The sequence below is a fragment of the Monodelphis domestica genome, chromosome 5 (assembly GCF_027887165.1).
Source record: "Monodelphis domestica isolate mMonDom1 chromosome 5, mMonDom1.pri, whole genome shotgun sequence".
Lineage (NCBI taxonomy): Eukaryota > Metazoa > Chordata > Mammalia > Didelphimorphia > Didelphidae > Monodelphis > Monodelphis domestica.
The window spans coordinates 177,106,998-177,130,852 of NC_077231.1; the positions used below are offsets into that span (position 1 = coordinate 177,106,998).

Consider the following 23,855-nt stretch of genomic DNA (forward strand, 5'->3'; position numbering starts at 1 on the left):
TCTTGGAATGATCTCCAGGAATTGATGTAGAGCGAAAGGAGCAGAACCAAGAGAATGTTGTACACAGAAACTGATACACTGTGGCACAATTGACCATAATGGACTTCTCTACTAGCAGCAAGGCAATGATCCAGCACAATTCTGAGGGGCTTATGAGAAAGAATGCTATCCACATCCAGGGAAAGAATTGTGGGAGCAGAAACTCAAATGCAAAACATATGAATTAGCACATGGTTTGATGGGGATATGATTGGGGATATAGATTCTAAATGATCACCCTAGTGCCAATGTTAATAATATGGAAATAGGTCTTGATTAATGATACATGTAAAACCCGGTGGAATTGCTTGTTGGCTTTGGGAGGAATGAGGGAGGAGGTGAGGGAAAGAACATGAATCATGTAACCATAGAAAAAGTCTAAATTAATTGAATTAATTAATTGAAATTAGGATTTCTAACTTGGTTGGGAATTTTTAGTTTGTGCTTTTTTAGTTGCTTTGTTTTTAATTATATTCACAATTCATTGATCTTTTCTTTCTCAATTTTGTTAATAAAAGCACTTAGAGATATAATTTTTCCTGTAATTACTGCTTTTGCTGTATTCAGTAGATTTTGGTATTTTGACTTATATTATTCTTTTTTAATGAAATTATTTATTGTTTCAATATTTTTTTCTTTAACCCACTCATTCTTGAAGATTAAGTTATTTAGTCACCATTTTTAGTTTTTATTTACATTTTTATATTACATAATATTTTATTGCATTATGTTCTGAGAAAGTTACATTTAATATTTCTGCTTCATTATAGTTAAGTACAATATTTTTGTGCCCTAATTTTTGTAAAGGTGCCATGTACAGCTGAGAAGAAAATATACTCTTGTGTTTTCATTAATTTCTTTCCAGAAATCCGTTATATTTAATGTATTTGAGGTTGTATTTATCCCCTGGACATGAAAAAAAAATTTTTGGCTAGATTTACCTAGTTCTGCATTGGGAGATTAAAAGTCCCCACTATTTTTGTTTTATTATCTATCTTTGTATATAACTCATTTAATTTTTCCTTTAAAATGTGAATACTATGACATTTGATGCACATAGATTTAAAATTGATAATACTTCATTATCTATGGTATATTACAACATAATATATTTTCCCTGTTTATCTCTTTTGATTATATCTATTTTGGCTTTGACTTTTTCAGAGATCATGATTGCTATCCCTTCTTTCTTTGTATTAGCTTAGGCACAATATATTCTGCTCCAGCCCTTTATTTTTACTCTATATATTTCTCAATTTTATGTGTGTTTCTTGTATACAACATATTGTTGGTTTAGGGGTTTTGATCCACTGTGTTGTTTTCATTTTATGGATGAATTCATCCCATTCATATTCAATGTAATAATAATTAGCTGTGTATTTCCCTCTATTTAGTTTTTCCTTTTTGTCCTTCTCTTTCTTTCTTCTTGCTGTATCCCTCCTAACATGTCCAATTTATTTTGTCTGTTATCTCAATTCTAACCCATTCTTAGAAATCTTCCCTTATCCCGTTCCTTTGCTCTCCTTCTTCAAAATTGGGCCAGTTTTCTAAGGGTCCCTCCATTATCCCTCCTCCCCCTTACTTTTCTGTTCTTATTCTGTTAGTCTTTCCAAAAGTCCCTACCTTATCCCCTGCAGTGAACCTTCCATGACCTCATGGGAATAGAGTTCCTCTTCCCAAGTGTTTGTGACATACTATTTCTGCTGAGTACACCAAAACATAGAAATCTCAGTTCAAGGCTGCATAAACAGTTCCAAGAAATCCTGAGAACAGGTTAACTCCCCTGTTCACATTCTGGGAGGATTGGGGAAGATAGATTGTTTCTCTCAAGAAGAGCTTTAAATCTTGTGTGCTGCTTACAATAAATGTTCATTATCCCTGCTTTGATAACGTTCCAGTCTTTTGTTCTTGTGACTCCTTAAGAGTCCCCTATTTTGACTCTGTAGATGTCCTGGGCAATCCCCCATACTATACATTTGTATTTCCTCATATGGGTTTTCTTCTAATATTCCCTCCCTTATCTTATCCCAAGTCTCTCCCTTATTCCCTCATCTTATCTCCCTATGTCTTGATATATACTCCTTTTTCAGAATTCTTTCCAATTCTTATCCCTTTGCCTTCCTTTATCTTAAGCTACTCTTACTTCTCTTAGTCCCTCAGTCCCTTAAGGGGCTTTGCTTTGCTTAGTTCCTCCTTTATTCTATTCCAGTGTCTCCCTTATCTTCTTCCCTTTGCCTCCTTTTTCTCTGAACATTTTTTTAAGTTTATAAAACTTTTATTAAACATCTTAAACAGTTGTGCAATTGAGCCAACCAAAAATAAAACAATATTTTAACCAGTAGCTCTTACATTTCAAGAACTGCCATTAGATCCAATTCCCCAGGTGACAAGTACCAAGTTCAGTTCTCTCTCCAGACTTCCTCCAACTCCTCAGTCAATCCAAGTGAAGATTAGAGAATGAATCAGCCTGGAAGCATACCAAGAAAAAACAAGAAAGTCTTCTTTTTGGCTATTTCTTTGTACTGTGTAATCTTTGAAGACAAAGTCTAGAATTCCCACTATGAAAAGGGAATGGACACTTCTTATCACCTCTCCTGAGTTCCATTTAGGCTGACCTGTTCTAAGGCTTGCTTTCTTCAACAATCTCCTTTTATAGGTATCAACTATGCTAGTGATAAATTCCCAGTACAAATAAGTCTGAGATAAAGTAGGCATTCAGTCCTTATTCCTCAAGTTTGTCAGCAGCAAAGGCTTGAGATCTTTCCCTTAGATTCTGGCTGCTGTGGACTCTGTTACGATACTCCCTCAATCTCCAGCTGTTGACCAGTGGGGATGGGGCTCTCCTTAGCCAAAACTGTCAGAGCCCTTCACCTACTGTTTCCAGCAACATCCCTTTGATGTAAGCTCTCAGCTCAGCAAACAAGGTGAGGTTGCTGGTCCTGCCCTCAGGAGCAACTTTGCTGACTTCATTCTGTTTTCAATGTTTCCGATCCAAGGGACTGAGAAAGTGGCACTAAGGTCAGGGAAGTCTGAAACTTTCCACTTTAGTTGCTTATCTTCACTTCTAACTCCTGTTTTTGCTGCTTTTAGCACTTGTTTGGTGGAGTTATTTTTTGTTGTTTGTAGGGGGTATTGGGAGGATGAGGAAACTTCATGCCCTACTACTTCATTTTTCCACAATGTATCTCCAATCATCACCATTTTATACATTACTAACAAAGTCCTGCAAGAAGAGATAGAGATATTCCATTTAAAATAACCAGAGACAGATTAAAATACACGGGGGTATGTCTACCAAAACAAACCTAGGAACTACATGAACATATTTATAAAAATAGTTTTTACAAAAATAAAGTCAGATATAAAAAATTAGAGAAATACTAATTGTTCATGGATGGTCATCACAAATATAATCAAAATGACAATCTTAACTAAACTAATCTACTTATTCAATGGTATTCGAATCAAACTAGCAAAAAGTTATCTTAGTGAGCTAGAACAAATAATACCAGAATTCATTTGAAATTACAAAGGATCAAGAATACCAAAATAAGTAATAAAAAAAATAAAAGAAGGAGGACTATAAGAACCATGAAGCAGCAATTATCAAAATTATCTGGAACCAGCTAAGAAATAGAAAGACAGAACAATGGAAAAGAAAACATACATACAGAAAATAATAGTAAAAAATTACAGTAACTTTGCATTTGACAACAGTATAGATCTAGACTATTGGGGTAACAAATCACTATTTGGTAAAAAAATTGCTGGGATAACTGATAAGTAGTTTGTCAAATATCTAGTTATAGACTAATATATCTGCCATTCACTATGATAAGATAAAAATGGATACATGATTTAAATACAAAATGAGATATCATAAGCAAATGAGAGAATAGGAAACATAAGTATCAGATTAAGAAATAAGAGAGGAATTTATGACAACAAGAGATGGCGCATTGTGAGATATAAAATCAATAATTTTGAATACATTAAATTGCAGAGTTTGTATGAATAAAACAAATGTGGCCAGAGAAAATGTTGCCAAATTTATAAGAATAACTACAATCCCTCAAACGCTAAAGAGAGCAAAAGAGTTGAACATACAGTTTTTGAATAAAGAAATCAAAGCCCTAAGTAGGTATATGCAAAAATGCTCTAAATCACTACTGATTAGAGATATTAAAATTCAAACAATCCTAAAGTATAATCTCACAACCATCAGATTGGGGAAATTTGACAAATGTTGGAGGGGAAGTAGAAAAATAGAGAAACTAATGCACTGTTGGTGGAGCTGTGAACTGATCCAACCATTTTGGAAAGCAATTTGGAATATATATACTGAGAGTTATAAAACAATGTATATCCTTAGATCCAGAAGCAGCATTGTGGAATCTCTTTCCCAAGGGAATCAGGAGAAAAGGAAAAGAAGCTTAAATATTTATATCACCTCTTTTTGTGATGGCAAAGAATTGGAAATCAGAGATGTTTATCAGTTGGGGAATGGCTAAACAAACCATGGTGCATGGTTGTGATAGAATACCACTGTGTTGTAAGAAATGAAGAGGTGAATTAAAAAAAACTTGAAAAGAACTACATGAGATAATAAAGAATGAAACAGGTAAAACCAAGAGAACATTATATAGAGCTACAGATTTAATATTGGAAGAATAACTTGTGAATGTTCACCTCCAAAGAATGAACTGAAAAAAATGGAAACATAAAAGATACTATATGTGTGTGTATATGTATGTGGTTGTGTGTATTTATGTATGTCTGCTGGATGATGCCTTCTGTGGTATAGAGAAGGAAGGGAGGGTCTGAGATATCTAGAAACAAACCCTATTAATAAACTTTTAAAAATGTGGAACAAAAATGCAAATTCAGACATTTTGGCTACTTACAATGAATATGTAAATTCTTTAATGAAGGTACAATACTCTTCAACTTTTTTATATTAATAAAAGAAAATTATACACAGAGGCAGCAATACTTCTATGTTCTTTGCTTTCCTTTTAAAATGATGAGCAACCAAAAAAAACATGATTGCCTTGTTCTGCCTTAATTAACTAGCAAAATATTCAGGTTTCTGCTGTCAAGAAAATATTTGAATTATAAGCTCAATAATGATATTTTTTCTCCTATCCATCCTTTTCCTCCAAAAAGCAGTGGGTGATTTTTTTTTTTTTAAAGTAGGGCTGCTATGGTCTTAGTAAATAAATACCAAATATAAACAAAAGCTCAATGCTGGGGGCTGAACCTCTCCAATCTAGTTCTAAAGGTTTCCTCTGTCAGGCATTGTACCAGCCTAGTGAATCAATGTTTTACAAGTCCTCCAATTTTATGCATACCCTTTTAAGCTATACAAAGCATATAAATGTCACAACACTTATGAGAATAAATGTCTTCCCCATGAGATGACTATGATGTCAAGATGTTTGCACCTATAGGGCTTATGTGCTTGGCTCAATACATTTAATTAAACAAAGGTTGGACTCATAGGGGTGAAGTTTCAAGACTTTTGTTCCTTGTTTCCCATTATAATGTTAATGGAGCTATGCCGATAAGCCCCCAGGCAGCCCAAGGAAAGATACCCCTGAGATCTTTAAAAGGAATTACAGAATTTGCTAAAGCCATGTACTCAGCTGCAATTAAGCTACCTTTCTGATACTGTGAAATATATTCCATTTGCCAGTATATTTTCATTAAACAAACAAGTCACCCCAAATTTTAATTGTTCAAAAGTTACCACCAAATCTAGGTTGTATTTTATGCACATCATACACTCTGAATTCAAGTAATATCTGAAATGGTGGTTCTCCACATCCCTTCCTCCTTGATCAGCATTCATGCCACAGATTGTTATGACAGAGCAGTTAACACTGACATGCACCATTTACACTTTCTCATGCCATCTAGGTTTGCAGGTCGAGGGAAGGGATTTAGTATGGAAATAGAAGCCAAGATAAAATGATATTTTCCCCACGATTTTTTGGTTAAAATGGTGATAACAGGTGACACTACTTATTTAGAAACTGGGAGAATCTATAAGAAAGATAACACAAGTCCTAAGGAAGATGCAACTGTGACTTATTTGGAAAGGCAAAAGTACCTAAGGATATAAATATTGAAGATTGATTAAAAAACTCAACCATTCACAACTATGAAAGATTGTCCTATATAAAAGTGTGTTAACTATTTCCCTCCATTTTTTTTTAATGTAGCACAGTCTGAGAGTATATAATATAATTGAGGAGTGAATTTCTCAGTTGTATGTTTCCAAGCCTTGTACCCTTAAAGATGTTGTAGGTAACTGACTGAATCTTAAGATTTTACTTTTGAAGGTTCAGAATGAAAATCCTACACGGGGCGAGCTAAATCATAACAATTTCTTTGAATGTATGTGTTTGTGTTTGTGTGTGTTTTAAGATTTAGACTAGTAGTTAACAAAGTGGAAGATTTTCACTTTTAAGAGGAGTACAGGATGAACCCAAGGGATCTGTGATCAACCAAACAGAGGTGGAAATTGTGAAGATTAAATTTAACTCTCCCCTGATTGTGAAGATTAAATTGTAACCCCTGCCCATTTTTAGATTTAATCACCAAAAGTGTAAACATCCCATTTAATCATTTAATGGGAGAGGTCTGGTCTGTGACCTACGTGTGCAATAGTGGGTGAAGAATCAGAATTGACTGACTGCCTCCTGGGCAGTCCTAAGGAAGGCTTTAGACTATGATTTGTTCATGTAAAAAGTGGAGGAAGGCACAGGAAGTGACAGAAAAGAAAATGTCTTTAAAAGGAATTTACAATTTCCTGTGAGGGTGAGGCTATTCTTAAACCTCTTCCTTTTGGACTGACACGTGGTGAGTGAAAAGGCTGACTCCTTTCCTGGATATTTTCTGAAGAAACTAGCCTCAGGAGAAACTAGCCTCTTGAGAGTGTTTTCCCCAGATCCTCAGCTTTGCTAATACCGGCCAAAACTAACTATCCCTGCCTGGATTGAGCCAGGGGCTGGGAGTAAATTACTTAGTGCTTAATAGGATATCTTACCCTATCCTCTCTCTGATTTTCTTACCTTACTCTTTCTATATTTTGTAAATAAATTATAAATAAATCTCTTTGGAATAAATTAAATTCCTGGTGGCCCTATTTTAAATATAATCCAGTCCAACATTTTTATAAAATTAGCCTTTTTTTCCCCCCTTACAAAATGTAGGTCACATACCAACTTTTCTAAGATAGACCAATGTAGACTTGTCTCTAACACAAGATATAACAACCAAAATAATCACTAAAGGTATTCAGAGTCCAAATTAAAAAGGACTTCCCTATCGATGCTGAGACCTTTTAGTTGTTCCTTTTTGGTTGATGATAACTTTCTAGTTGTATCAAGTCCCAATCATTGCTAATCCTTATGATGAAGGTTTCTATCAAACTAAAAGAATTTGACTGAAAATCCATGCACAAAAAAACCAAGTGTATAAAGACTACTTATACTCCATGTGACATACAAATTGGATGGGTGATTTAGAACACTGCCTTCAAAAATGACATAGAAAGGCTCACTAAACTGTATCTAAGGATCTCTGCCAGCTCCTTATTGACTTAGAAGTTCATGTATTAACATTATCCATGTTCTAATGTATTTTTATTCATTTTGTTAAATATTTCCCAATTATATTTAATCAGATTTGAAAGGGCAAGCTGTATTCCCCAAGTATGGCAATCCAAGTATTTGAAACCTCTAATCAATAGTTTTGATTCACTAATGTTTATATTTGTGTATCTGTATATATATATATATATATATATATATATATATATACAAATACAAACATGTGAATATATACTTGATATATTTAAATCATATAAAACATATTATATAGCATTAAAGGAACTTTGCAATTTTCCAAAGCAACTGACCCCCCTTATTTTCCTGTTTAGTTTAGTCCCTACTTGTTCAATGGGGATATGTATATGAATATATACAAATGACATGTGTACATCTATATACATATCATGCATATATATATATAAAGTGTATATATATGTATGTATAAAGTACACATAATATATACATATTGTGTGTATGCATAGATGGAAAACTATAAAGTTCCCTTAATGACTTAAAGACTCAAAAATCTGTCATAAACAAAGGCCTATCTTTTTAAAATAAAAATAACACTATGGTCTCTAAAGAATTGAGCGTGACCAGGTAATAAAATAAAACAAAACAGAACTTCAAACACTAGTCAAATGTGTCATAATATGAAAAGATGATCAAAAAAAGAAGATAGGTTGGACTCATGACAAGAGCAAGAGATGTTCAGTGAACACCTAATGAATAAATGAATTAATAAATAGCATTTATTAAGTGCTCCCTGATTGCTAAGCATTAGGTAATGAAGTAGTGATACCCATACAATTGGTAGTCTCTTCACTCTAGGAGCTTATATTCTAAAAGAGAAAGATAATGCAGATAGAATATGATGGCAGAGATGAATGCTGTTTTTAGTTTTGTTCTAAGAAGTTACAGATGATAAATAGAGCAATAGCACATTCCACTGATGCACTCTTTACTGAGGCATTATTAGTGCTGATACAATTATAGTTCTCAAGGCATGAGTTAGAAGGGAAAGGGAAGGGAGAGGAAACAGAACAGAGTAATGGAATAAAAGAGCCAAGTGAAAGATGAGGACACATGGATCCAAGGAGTACCAAGCTGTGTGGCTTATCCTCTTAAACTCAAGGGCATTTCTAGGTTATCCTTAAGTTAGGAGAAAATAACTCCTGGAATACTTTATCAACCTCTGTAACGGATTTATCAGAGAACACAGAGAATATTCACAAGGAAAAATAAGTATAGATAGGTTCTATAAAGATTCATTTGAGTATTTTCTGCATGTATAATTCTGTTAGTTGATTATGACATTTGAAAAAAAATTATCTCCTTTTCATTTTTACAAAAGTAGGATAAATGAGTAGAATATTTATAAAGCACCTACTATGTACCAGACATTGTGCCCAGCTCTGGAGATACAAAAACAAGAAAACACAAAGTCCCTACTCTCTAAAAGATTATATTCTTTTGGTGAAGACAACACATAAAAGGGGAATGGCAAACTGGGGTGGAGAAAGGGATAATAAGGAGGGTACCTGTGAGGTCAAGGTATAGATGTGAAGTAGATCTGAAAGAGGGCAATGAGGCACAAACTCTGTAAGGTGGCCTCAGGATGGAATCATCCTCAAGTGGCAAATCATCTGGTATAGAGATGAAACATACCATAAAGCAAATAATAATATACTAGTCTATTTGTACTGGTATGTACCAGTATCAGAAATGTACTGGTAAGACCCATTTTTTTCTTTAGGGAAAAAGGCTAAAAGTTAAAATGTGAAAAAAATAACTCAGAAACAACAAAATTATAAATCAATTACAACCCATGAATTTGTGTGAATTGCTCATTTTCCTTTTAGGACTACCAAAGATACCTAACCATCTATCAATTAAAAATTCCTTCATTTTCTCCCCAAAGGGGTTTCATACAAATCAATTATCATTTATTAAGTGTCCCAAACTCTCCCCTGAGCTTCAATACAATATCTCTAATTGCTTTTTAAACATCCCCAATATAAAAATCCCATCAACATCTCAAACTTAATAAGTCTAGAAGTGGATACCCATTTGTGTTGGTAGCACAAACATTTGAAAAATCCAAGAGTTCTTTGACTCTGCTTTCCTTCACCACCTATATGCAATCAGTTCCTAGGTTCTATTAATTTTATTTCAAAAATATCTTTAACATCTCTCACTTCCACTCTACCTCACCATTAAGTAATCCTAGATCAAGTACTTATTACCTTTTGCTTGGACTAACTGTTACTTATCTCTCACCTTTCCAAACTCTCCTTTACAGAACTGCCAAAATCAGCTTTGGAATGCATTGGTCTGATGAGGTTGCTCATCTGCTCAAACACCTTCAGTAGTTTCCAGAGGGACAGCTAGTTTTAATGTAGTCTTTTACCACTGAACAACAATTCTCAACAAATTGTCTATGTATTTGTCTAATGTTCCTTTCTCTGGACAAATCAAAGTCCATATATGTATTTCCTACATCAATAAGTCTGTCCATAAACTGGGAGGGAGTCTCATAAATTTCTGGTTGGTTTCTTTCAAATTTTGACTATGAATCAGGTCTATCAGAGCAAGCTCTCATGGCTGTCAATAATGCTTCTCTGGCCTGGTTTAGTTTTGTGTAATCTAGTTCAACATTGGGGTTCCAGTGTGGATCTTCAGTTGGCCAATAATTTGCTCCCCTACCTCGCTTCTGATTAGCCAGAGGGATGACTTCATTTTTCTCTCTGTTTGTCAGAAATTTTTTCTAATAAATTTTCAACATCCATTCAAGTGGGGTCAAAAGTTTTGAATATGTTCTCCAATTGTTTAATAATTAATATTGCTTCTTCCCCAAATGAGGGAAGGTCTTCCTTAAATTTTTTTAAATATTCAGGGTTCAAATGTTTATGGTGTCTTATTGAGATCATGTCCCCATTTTTATTAAAAGTGGGTACTTCCCTTTACAGAAATAAACTTCTACCTGAATTATCTGGTGTTCCTGTTTCTAGGCTTCTTGCTCCATTTTCAATGGGGTAGGTAAGAGAAGGGGAAGGGGTGGGATGGTTAGGAGTGGGGGAGTAAAGTAGTGTGGGCAGGGCATCACAATTTCCTGTAAATATGAATATAACATGCCCATCCTGCCCATTTAAAAAACCAAAATTGGGGCCTGATGGCAATCACCTCTATAGATTCATACAGTCACTGTTAAAATTAAAATTATATCTCTAATAATAAAATATTATATTTTATGAGGTTTATTAAGGATTATTAGAAATCAAGGAATAAAGAGGATATGTGCCCATGGCTGATTAGCCCATTTAAAATCCTCATGCTTATCTTACCACCATACTTGCTACATCATGCAAGAAAAGAGGATGTGGGTGGCATTACTGCCAGTTAAATACCAACAACATTATCTTGCCAATGTGAAGACACAGGAGAGATTATAGGGTTATTCTGGGAAATACAAAGGCCTTCTAGGGAATGAAGTTTAGGGTTCAAAATATCCATTTATATAATAAAGTCTATATTTATCTCTACATTACAAATGAAGAAAGTGAGGTAGCCAGAGGTGAAATGACTTACCCAAGGCCATACAACTAGAGGGTATCTAAGGCTATATTTGAATATGTGTTTTTCTGATTCCAGGTCAAAAAATCCTTTCCACTGTACCATCAGCTACCTCTGTGTACCTGTTCTAACTTACCTATTAGAAGCTCTTTGAGGGCAGGGCCTATGTATTTTTAATCTCTTATTTCTTAGCACCTACCTCCATGATGACAAATAGTGTTATGCTTAATAAGTGTTTGCTGAGTTGTGTATAATTGAAAAATCTGTTATGCTAAAAAAACCTACATTTCCCAGGAGCTCACTGACTTCCAGTTGTTACATACTTCCTGTAGACAGGGAATAAATATCCAGTGGGCAGTCCTGCCTGCCTCTTCCTTTGGCATGCAGTCAGTAGTGATGGTGGTGCTGGGGATTTTGAAAATGGCTAACCAGTTATAGGTAAATGGTTTTTATTTTGTATCCTATTTATTCCTTGACTTCTAATGATCATTTAATAAACCTCCTAAATATAATATTCTATTATTAAGATATAATTTTAATTTTTATAGTTGAATTAAGTTAATTCAACTGAAGGAATAGGAAGATGAAAAAAGATATGATCTCTACCATTACAGAGCTATAAATGAATAGAAGAGTTCTAGTATGCATATCAATCACTGCAGTAGAAAAAAGAATATAAAAGTATAAGAAAAGAAGTATAAATCACATAATTTTAACAAGGGAAAAAATCTTCAGAGAACATTGAATTTAAAGTGTGTCCCACCAAGAATCCCTTCTACATCTCTGACAATCAATTATCTGCTTTTTTGCCTGAGAGCCTCTAGTGATGTGGAGCCCACAAATTTCTAAGATATCAGATTCTATTTTGGGACAGTTGTGTCAAGAAATTTTTCAATATATCAAGGTGAAATCTATGCCTCTGCTACTTCCTTCTATGATGGTAGGGATATAATAGAAGAAAGGATGCAAAAAATGGTTCCACTCACCTTCTCTGTGATTTCTGAGTCCAAAATAGCCTTCCCTGGTCACCACTGTCTTCTATGTATTGCCTTCGTGTAAAGATGAAAAATGTAGAATATATTTATGGGATGAAATATAATGATTTGTCTAGAAGAAATTTGGGTGGGGGTGGAGGTGGATAAAACATTAGAGACTTGCATAACAATAATGTACAGCTTTAAATGCCAAGCTACAAATAAATTTTTTTTTTGTAAATAAGGGAACCCCTGAAAAATGCAGAAGTTAACTGTCAATGCCCACAGGTTTAGAGTTTGAGGTAGAGAGATCAGGGCTGAAAAGCCAGGTATGAGAGTCACCCCAGTAGAAATCATGCTGATGTTAAAAAATGAATGGAATATGTTTGCCTATTCCTCCAAGTTTCCCTCCACCCACATAAAAAATATTCCAGTTAGCAAGTTCTGATATGAATTTATAAACCAATCACTCTCACAAGAATCTATGTGTCAAGCATTGTGCTAAGGCTTTAGCAATCAAATAAATGTAAAGAATGAAAAAATAACTACTCACAAGGAGCTTACATTCAAATGGGAGAGAGCAGAAGTCCAACATTAGAAGTAAATTTTGTATGATGTGGTAAATTCATTCATTTACATATACATATACATATATATGTAATAAGAAAAGGAATAAATATCTAAAAGTTACAAGCTTAAGCTAAATTTGGGAAAGCATCCATGCACCATTGGTGAATTTAAAATGGAGTGATTTTCTGTGCCACGAGCTAACCAAAGGAATGATGATATGAATTCAGCTCTTTTCCAGTTTGGCTGAGGTGAACGAGTCATAAAGAATCACAGCAAGTAAATGTTTAATTATTTTTAGAACATTCAAATAAGTTTGCTATTTTAAACTCTAAAAACATTTTTTTATTAAGTCAAACCATGTACTTCATTCAGCCTTTTGTATTATTAATCCCAGGGCATGATTATAGATTACTCAGTCAATTTTATTTTGCAGTGTGCTTAATTATCCAGAAAATCTGCATTTTAAGTATTATTTTGCATTTTGTAGTCTGTAGGCTTAATTTTAATTGTTCCCTGTAGTTCTTTCAGCTGAAAATTTCATACCTGGCCTGACTGCTATTATTTATTTAGGTTAAGAAGTATTAACCTACTTAGTTATACTAGAATTCTAAACAATATTTGGCCTTCACAGAGACCATAACTCCTGTAAAAAGTTAGCAGTTTTGCAGTTGTAAACTATTTTTTTCTAGGTTAGCAGCTTATTTAGGCTTTCTATCCTATGAAATGATTATGGGAACTTGCTGTACACAGCACACAATATTATGAGTGTTCTCTATATCACCAAGTCTGTCAATTCTTTAAAAGAAAAATAAATAAAATGAATGAATCACTGAATCTTTGAGTTGGAATGGACTTTAAAAATTATCTAGTCAAACTTGAACTATATTTTCCCACTTTCTTGTTTACCTTTTTATGGTACTCTTGAATTTTGTATCTGAACATCAAATTTTCCCTTTAGTTCTGGTCTTGTCCTTAGGAATGTTTGGAAATCTATTTTATAAAATGCCCATACTTTTCCCTGAAAGCATATAGTCAGTTTTGATGGGTAGATGATTTGTTGTAGACAAGTTATCTTGCCTTCCTAAATATCATATTCCAAGCCTTTATTGAGGAAGCTTCCTGACTGTGGCTACTTGATATCTGAATTGTTTCTTTCTGACAGTATTTTCTCCATGGCTTGGAAGCATTTGAATTTGGCTAAAACACTCCTTTGTGTTGTCTTTTGGAGATTTAATGTGTGTGTGTGTGTGTGTGTGTGTGTGTGTGTGATCTATGGATTTGTCCAATGTCTTTCAGGGAAGTTTTCTTAAATAATTTCTTGTAATATGATGCCCAGGCTTTCTTTTTTGTTCCAGGCTTTCAGGTAGTCCAATAATTCTCAAATTGTCTCTCCTGGGTCTGTTTTCCAGGTCAGTTGTCTTTTCAATGAGATATTTCATGTTTCCTTCTATTTTTTTATTTTTTTGATTTTACTTTATTAATTTTTGCTGTCTCATGAGATTATTAGCTTCTATTTGTCCAATTCTAGTCTTTTAAGACTGATTTTCAGCTATCATCTTTTGATTTTCCTTTTCACTTTGGTCTATCCTCCTTTTCATGGCTTGCAGCAGGTCAATTCTGGTCTCCAATTTACTTATTACTTCATTTGATTTCTATGCCTCTTTTTCCATTTGGGGAATTTTGTCTTTTAATCTGTTATTTTCTTTTTGTATTACTTTCATTTCTTTTCCCCACTTTTCTTCCTATTTTTCTTCTAGTTTTCTTACTTGGTTCTTGAACTCCTTTTTTAATTCCTCCAGAGCTTGTGACTAATTTATATATATATATGTATATATATATATATATATATATATATATATACATATATATATATATGTATATATATATATATATATATATTTATATTTTTTTTAAGTTTGGTTGTGTTTGTTTATTTCTCACTCTCTGCTGTTGCTTCTGTATTTTGTTCTTTTTCTCTTTATAAATTTTCCAGTGTCAAGAGATTTTTTTGTTTGTTTGTTTTTTGTTTTTTGTTGTTGTTGTTGTTGTTGTTGTTTTGTTACTGCTTTCTCCTTTTGCCTCCAGAGGACTGAAATATCTGTATGTTGGTGGTCATTGCATTCTTAACTTCTGTCTCATAGGGCTCTGCCTTGGTATTATCATGCCTCTCAGAAGCCTGAGTGAGGGCAGGTAAATTTGTGATTTTTTTGTGTATTGTGCTTTAAAGTGTTTTGCCCTGTGGTGCTTTTGGCCAGCCCCTGAGAATTTGGAGATTTCTCTTTCCCTTGCTCTAACTGGTATGATATGTTCTGTAGGGGAGGGGTGGTCAGCTTACCCTTTGATTGGTGCAGTTTCATCACCTTATAGAATGGGAATTACCACTTGCTTCCTAGCTTTCATGCTATATCCAGTGGGAAAGCCCTTTTATAAATCTGGTTTTGATTTCTGTCCTTCTGAGACACTTTGTAATGATCATTTGGAAGGAGATTCAAAAGGCATATGCTACTATGCCACCATCTTGGCTCCACCCCCAAACTTGAATTATTCTTAAACATTTTTACCACCTCTATAAAGAAGCTCATTCTACTACTGAAGAGTTTAAATGATAAGTGAATTTTCCCTTATATTAAATCTCAATTAACCTCTTTGTAACTTCTATCCTTTGATTCTAGATCTATCCTCAGAGTCAAAAAAATGAGTATAATCCTTCTTTAATGTAATATCCCTTCAAGTACATTATTTCTTCAATTTGTCTTCTCTAGGCTGAACATATACTTTTCTTTAAATCAATTTGCATGCGACAATGAGACCTTGACTCTTGTGGAAGAGGGTTCTTAACTTGGGGATGTAAAGATTACCAGTCATAGATAGATTCTAGAAAGGGGATTTACATTGATTTGGATGGGAGAAATTATATCTTTATTCAATATAATTGATTCCAATATTATTGATTCCTCAATATGACTGAAACTTCATGTATTAGATTTTCTGAATTTTTTAAAAATCAGCAAAGAAGTCCACAGTCTTCACCAAAATTCTAAAAAAATACAAAAGTGGTTACAAACCCCTCCTCTAGGATATTAATATATTTTCTAAAATTTGAAGTCTGAAACTAATTATTGTACACTACATATGATCTGACCAGGGCAAGGGAAACAAGACAATTGCCAATCATTTTCCAAGTCTTAGATGCTATATCTCAGTACAGTCTACTATTAGATTGTCTTCTATGCAATTCATACTAAGCTTGAAGTCTACTAAAGCCTTTTTTAAGCAAAAAAAAATATTTAGAGCAGCTACAAGGTATAGTAGGTAGAGCACTGGACCTGGATTCAAGAAATCCTGAGTTCCCACAATGTCAGACATTTACTAGCTGTGTGAACCTTGGCAAATCACTCAACATTTGCCTGCAAGTTTCCTCACCTGTAATTTTTGGATAATATTAGCTTCTACCTCTCAAGATTTTTGTGAAGAACAAATAATAATATTTATAAAGTACTTAGAACAGTGCCTGTCACATATAAAGTAGTATATAATTGCTAACTGTCTTCATTATTATTATCATTATTGTTATCTTATATTGCAGTTAATGTGGCAATCATTTTACATGTGTAGTCACCATTTTAACTGAAAAAATGTGTTTGCTATGACCAGAGAATTGTCTTGGCAAAATTCTATTAGTCTCTGTCCTATTTCATTTTGTACTCCAAGGCCAAACTTGCCTACTATTCCAATTATCTTTTGATTTCCTATCTCCTATGATAAATGTGATATTTTTTTGTGTGTTATTTCTATAAGGTGTTGTAGATCCTCATAGAACTGATTAACTTTGGCCTCTGCCATTAGTAGTTAGAGCAATGCTTTTTGTCATAGGAATCTTGAATTATCTGCCTTGAATTTGAATAGCTATCATGATCATTTTTGAGATTGTATCTCAGTATTGCTTTTCTTACCCTTCAATTGACTAAGGGGGATACTACATTTCTTTTAAGGTATTCTTTTTTTTTTAAATAAAACTCTTACCTTCTGTCTTAGATCAATACTGTGTACTGGTTCCAAGGCAGAAGAGTGGTAAAGTCTAGGCAATGGGGGTTAAGTGACTTGCCCAGGGTGACATAGCTGGGAAGTGTCTGTGATCAGATTTGAACCCAGGACCTCCCATCTCTGGGACTGACTCTTAATCCATTGAGCTACCCAGCTGCACCCTAAGGTATTCTTGACAATAATAATATCTGTATAATGACCAGCCTCTGACTCCCACCTGACACCCAGCTCTCACTTGTGGCTCCAAGTAGCTGCTAGCTTGCGGCAGTGGCCACACCCCGGGCAATGGCTTCGACAGGATGGCTAAACCTTGTGAGGGTAGCCATCAGGTCGCCGACCCATGGTGAACCAGGGCTTTGCTCACCCAGCATGTGAAGACTGCTTCGGCTGAACAGACGGAAGAAACCAACAAGAAGGTTCAAAGGCTGAGAGGGCGACGCAGCAAAGCACTGTGGAGTGCTTAGGGCGTGTTGGAGCACAAAGGACAACACGGCCATCCAATGCAGCTGAGGAAGTCTCCAGGTGTAACGACTTTTCGTGCCATTGGACCCAGACTTCCAATGCCGAGAGAGAGTGGGACTGTCTCTGTGCAATGAATTTTCCACTTAAATCTTCATGCACAGGTGTCTTTGTGCACAAAAACGCACAAAGACAATGGTCATCCTCGGTTACCGAGAGACTACAATACTAATACTTAATACTTATAATGATTAAATGAATTAAGTTTACTGGTTCTAATTCATTTGAGTTCACTGATGTCTAAAATATCAATGTTTAATCTTTTTATCTCATGTTTGATCATAACCAGATTCACCTGATTTAATGATCTTACATTTCAGATTTTGTGTTGAAATAGATATGAGAAATTAAGTTAATTAAAAAAAAAACACCAAGTTAAAAACCCTGATTTAGAATGACTTATTAGATAAAATATTAAAATTAATTCCAATGGAAAAATATAAAAACAACACAATTTGCCATGTAATAGAAACAACTCCAACCTGAACTATTTTAAATAAAATGCTAAGCCAAAAAAGGTAGAAATGGAAAAAAAAATATCGTTATCTATTCAGACTATCATTATTCTCTAACAAAGTTTAACTGCTGCAAATCATCTATTTACAGGAGCAGAAAAAGTCTAGAAAAGGCCTAAACCAGAAAATGATTGATTTCTTTGCTTCAGGGTGATAGAAAGGAAACAAAGCACTTTAGTAGGTGTCCAAGTTTGTATTTCACTTTCCAAGTCTTCTCATGTATTATCTTTCTATTTGGGTAGTCTTTAATATACTTTGAAGGCAATATTGCTACCGTTTTTGTTATGCTTCCTTCTTTTATTTCCTATATTTCATTATGAGAACATATCTAACTAATATATATGGGTTGTCAGTCTGTTCCCTATTTTACTTGTCTTATTCATTTTGAAAAATGTATTCTCTTCCTAAACCATATTCTAGTTATGGAGAGTAGGAGGGTACCTCACCCCACGAAGTTTTAGTGATACCTATACTATTAATCATTTAAAGGGATCATGAAGTCCTTTTACTTTTGCTCATATATTGCCCATTAGTAGAGAGTCATCTAGGGCAGGAGTTTTATTTTTGGATTTTTGTCTCCTGTGAATTTCTGGGTTACTTTACTGCTATTCATCTTTACATTGTAGCTTCTCTCAATTTAATCTCTATGTTCCTTTCATAGCCAAAGGACACATTTAGGGTAAGAAAAAACTATAGCTGTCAGAAACAATTAATTTGTTGTAAATTAATTCTCTGGCATTAATCAGCTATGGTTTGTATGTAAATGATGCCATTTAGCATTAGGGAGTTTAAAGTTAAAAAAAATTCAACTACTGAATTAACTTTCCTGTAGGATATATTGAAAGTTACATTGGTACCTCTGAGAACTGGGGAATGAAGGGATTTGGATTAATGAGTGCTCTCATTACTCAAGTAACAAAAATATTTTGAAAAATTTAGAAGAAATTACATATTCAGAGATTAATATGGACAACAAAAAAAGGATTAAGGGATATACAGCCTTGCAGACTCTATTAAAATTTTTTTAAAATCTTCTAGAAAAGTCCTAATACTATAGAAGCAGCATTTCCTCAATTGACTTAATTTAGCAAAAATTTTAAAATGACTTATTATATATAATAAACTGGGTTTGACATTGGGAATAGGTTGAAAATTCAAATCTTTGAGATATGGTACCTGTCTCAAAGGGGCTTTTAGTATAATAGCAGATATAATAATTTTAATATATCCACTCATCAAATAATCTTATAGCATAAATCAATGATGGTGAACCTTTTAGAGACTGTGTGTCATGTCCCAACCCCTATCACCTCTGAGTGCTGGGCACATCCTGCCCCTTCTCTTACCCCACACAAGGGAGGGAGAAAGTGCTGTCATTGGACTGTTGGGCAGAGGGTGGGTGAAGTGAAAAAATGTCCTCAGAGCTGGTGAAGAGGGGGTGGTGAATGGCCCAAATGCTCTGTTTCCCTCCAACTTGACTGCCTATGAGCTGCTCACCTTACCTGCCTTGAGCTCCCATTTGGGTTGTTGCTTAGAGAGGCAGGAGATGTGAAAAAAATATTGTCAGGCACAATGGAGAGGAGAGGAACAATTCTGCCCAAGTCCCTCTGCCTTTCTAGTAATGCACTTGGGGGAGGGGGAGTAGCATGCCCAGAGAGTGCTCTGCATGCCATTGTTGGAATGCATTCTATAGGTTTGCCATCACTGGCATAAGTTAATGTATTGATTACTTCTATAGGAGTTACATGCTTGGAGCTAAAATGATGGAATAAAGAATGCTCCACTTCTCTGATCCCTACACACACACACACACACACACACACACACACACACACACACACACACACACACCACACACACACACACACACACACACCACACACATACACAGAGGAAAATAATTTACCTTAAAACAAAGGAAATCTGAAGGAACATATCTCACTGTAGCATAGGAAGCACAGCATAGGCAAAACCCAGCAGAATTTGGAGTAGTCCAACATGCTGCAACTCTGCCAGACACAATGAAGCTAAAGAATGGGAATAAGCCAAGTCCAAGCCACTCTATAAAAGGTATAGAAGATAGAGAAACAAACTGCCACCTGGCAGCAGTGGTCTGAGGCTACAAGTCAGCAGGGAGGAGGACTGGCTGAACTATAGGAATCTATGAACTCCCATGTGGCAGTAAATTCCCTTAGGCAGCAGAGCCCAGAGAAAGGGAACTGCTCAGCATAAACCACTTAGCAGCAACATGGAGGAAGCAGAGCAAGAATCAGATCAGCCCATAAAATAACAAAGGAACTAGTAACACAGGGTACTGGCTATAGCTATTTAAAACACCTTTAAACCTCCATAGAGCAAACCAGCAGATACCCTGTGAAAAATGGTAGCTAGGCCTACCCCAAGTACCAGAGAAAAGTACTCTGTAAGCTTAGAGCAGTGGAACAGAGAAGAATGACAACAGATAGCTAAAGTAAAGGGAAGGAAGAAAGAGTAGGGGGCAACTAGAAAAGTGATCAAAAACAAACAAACAAAAAAAAACATAACACTGACCTAAAAATTTACTTCAGTGACAGGGAAAACCAAAATATGAACTCAGAAGAGGTCAACAATGCCAAAAAGGGAACATGTGAAGCCCCAAAGGAAAGTGTGAACAGATGTCAACCTCAAAAGAACCCCTGGAAGAACTTGAAAAGAAGTTAAAAAAAACAAATAATAGGAGAATTCACACACACAATACTCAACAGCTGAGAAAAATTCATTGAAGAAATCACCCTCTAAAAATAAGAATAGGCCAAAAGAAAAGAGAAGCACAAAATACCTTGAGGAAAACAACTTCCTAAGGAATAGAACGGACCAAATGGAAATGGAGGCAAAAAATAATTCTATAGAAACCCTTCTTTACTCTACTTCCACTGCTCATTTTCTTCCTTCCTTTCTGACCACCTAAAAAGAAATTTAAAAAATTCTCATTTTGATTCAGTTGTCATAGAATGGAATGTGGTATGAAGTTTGCATAATCTGGGTTCCATTCAAAGGTATTTAATTACCAGAAGTGATTGGAGATTAAACTATGGTTTTACATTCTGCATAATCTAGTCCTTATAGATGTTAAAATGGCATAAGAGAAAGTATTCATTCTATTTTTCAGTAGTTTTATAACACTGAATAGTCCTAAAATATTTTACTTGCCCCTCAGTGGTGCATCTCTATATATTACAGGTAATAATCTCAAGGGACTGAAAGAATTCAATGAATGCATAGTAATTCTATAGGCAACATTATAAAATGATGACTCTCTGGATCAAGTTTCAGAATGTTTTGCTCCCTTAATACCACTAAATATGACTAAATCAAGCTATTGGATATCATAGGACACCACTGCTAGACAAAAGGCATCAACTTAGAAAACAAGGAAGGAAACAAATGCAGAAGAAAAAACAAAGTGGTTCAGGCAAATATAGAAAAGGGGTGGGGGGGAGACATGGTTGTCATTAATTAGAGTAAGAAGAGATTTGGGGTCTCTTGAATTTTCACTGAGCACTCTTTGATACCCTTGAGAAACAGAAAAAGCTTATTTCTATGTCAGGAAGCCATCATTATTACTCTGGGGAGATCAGTTTCAGGTCTAAGAACCCACAACCAATATAAGTAGTTGACAATGGACCCCTATTTGGTCCTAGAATCCATTCCTTCCTACATATCAATATTGATTATATTTTAAGTATCTACATTCAGATATCCTTCTCAAACACACAATGAACATGTTGTTAACTGAAATGGCTGATTTTCAGATTTCCTTACTTAGAAGGATGTCCCTCACAGAGCTGGCATCTTCCTGGGATTCAACCCCTGCTTCATAGGCATTTAATATATAGTACACTATATTTATTTCTATTTCATTAAATCATTATCAATTCCAGAGTTGCAAATACATTTATGAGTTGGATCAGATTTCCTTATCTGGTGAACCACATTAGATCACAGGACCACCATAGGAGCTCATATCAGAGATTTAGAGCTGACAGAGAATTTAGAAGTTGCCTAATTCATGTTCTATCATTCCACAGATGAGGAAACTGAGACCCAGAAAAGTTGTGACTTGAAAGACACAAAAATAATGATAGAAATTAGATTTGAATTCATATCCTCTGACTCCAAAATCCAATGCTTATTCCAAATTACACAGCAATATTTTTATACTTTAAGTGGCCCAAATCATACAATGCTCTTAATGTTTTAAAAAAGCATATTTAATGCTCAATATATATTCTATATAAAATTATGTTACTCCAGTCATGTAACAGTGATAGGTGTACATTTTAAAAGCAGAAATTAACTTGACTATTTTCTAAAGAATAGTATCTAGGGAGCAGGAGACACCTCAGTGGCAGTGGCAGATCATCCCAAGATGGCAAAGCAAGAAACATCCAAAGCCGACCAACCACCCTCCAAGAGACCACAGGAGAACAAAAACACCTCAAATGAACGCTGGAGTGGTGGAACCAACCAAAAAAAGAGGTAAGCAGTAAATGAGTCAAGAACAATGTCAAGAGACAGTAGTGGGACACATTTCACTGGAGTTCAAGGAATGAACTCTGAACATGATTCAGAGAATTTGCATATACTATAACTCAAGTGGTAGGGGAAAGAGCACAACTGGTTCAATCCAGCTTCAGCATGATAACAATACAATACAGATAACAATACAATAAAGAACAAGTGGCATTGGTAAGAAAGTAGTCCTGCATAAACTAACTGGAACAGAAGCTGGGAGAAGGCCATATTAGGAAGAACTCACCTTAACAAGGTCCAGCCTCTGCGGGATTGTACAGAATCTGAACTGAATAACTACAAACTCCCCCATAGCATCCCAGGCAACTCAAGTCTGTTGAGTGTTCATTCTGAGATTCAGACAGCTAAACTGATCCCTAGCACAGTACAAACAAGGGATAGTACTCCCTCCACCCCAGGAATGGAACTAAACTTTGTAAGGATGATATTAGAAAATGAGTATTATTTTATTAGTTTAGGGATAAGAAGTAAAGTGGCTGGCTTGAGAAAGAATTGGAGTTTGAAGCAGAGCTAAGAGAGGGTTGATTTCAGATGTTGACAGTTATAATCTTTTTTCTGTGTCAATTACTTCAATTACTCTCTCTGGCAGTTGGAAGTTGGTCTTTGGCACTCTCAGACCCCTTCAGAGACTCTCCCTCAGGGCTGGAGGAGGTAACATCTTTGCCTCTCTGTCTGAGGGAAAGACCTGAAGAAGCTCAGTGTTTTCCTTTCCCAACCTGGAAACATTGTTGCCTGTTTATTGTGGTTTTTATAGATTGATTTAACTCTAAAAAGACCAAAGAAAAACCTAGTCTTTGGTTTGGACTCTAAGTCTTAACAGACTCAGAGTCCTAACTTGATTCTTGTTGAGACTCAACCAGTTAGTCTTTGCTATTTTATAATTTGAAGGAAAGTTCAGAATTATAAGGATAATAGTCATAGTTTTATTTATTTATTGAAAATTTTAATTAATTAGTCAATTTTGAATATTTTCCCTGGTTACAAGAATCATGCTCTTTCCCTCACATTCCCCCACCCACTCCCATTAGCTGGGGCACAATTCCACTAGGTTTTACATGTGTCCCTGACCAAAACCTGTTTCCATATTGGTGGCATTTGCACTGTGGTGATCATTTAGACTCTACACCCCCCAAACATATCCCCATCGATTCATGTGGTCAAGCAGTTGTTTTTCTTCTGTGTTTCTACTCCCACAGTTTTTCCTCTGAATGTGGATAGTGTTCTTTCACATAAATCCTTCTGAGTTTTTCAGGATCACTGCATTGTGAATAATGGAGAAGTCCTTTACATTCGATTGTACCACAGTGTATCAGTCTCTGTGTACAATGTTCTCCTGGTTATGTTCCTCTCACTCTGCATCAATTCCTGGAGCTCATTCCAGTTCACATGGAATTCCTCCAGTTAATTATTCCTTTTAGCACAATAGTATTCCA

General features: G+C 35.0%; 1 long non-coding RNA gene across 1 annotated transcript in view; it reads right to left on the minus strand.

The window, feature by feature from the left end:
* Positions 1 to 12,407, minus strand: part of LOC130454579 (uncharacterized) — a 36,357-nt gene extending 23,950 nt beyond the window's left edge. The window contains exons 1-2 of the long non-coding RNA XR_008912251.1: positions 12,215 to 12,407; positions 2,389 to 2,506 (exon numbers count right to left, since the gene is read on the minus strand). This is a non-coding gene — a long non-coding RNA (uncharacterized LOC130454579). The remainder of the gene's footprint in view (positions 1 to 2,388; positions 2,507 to 12,214) is intronic.
* Positions 12,408 to 23,855: the final 11,448 nt, after the last annotated feature.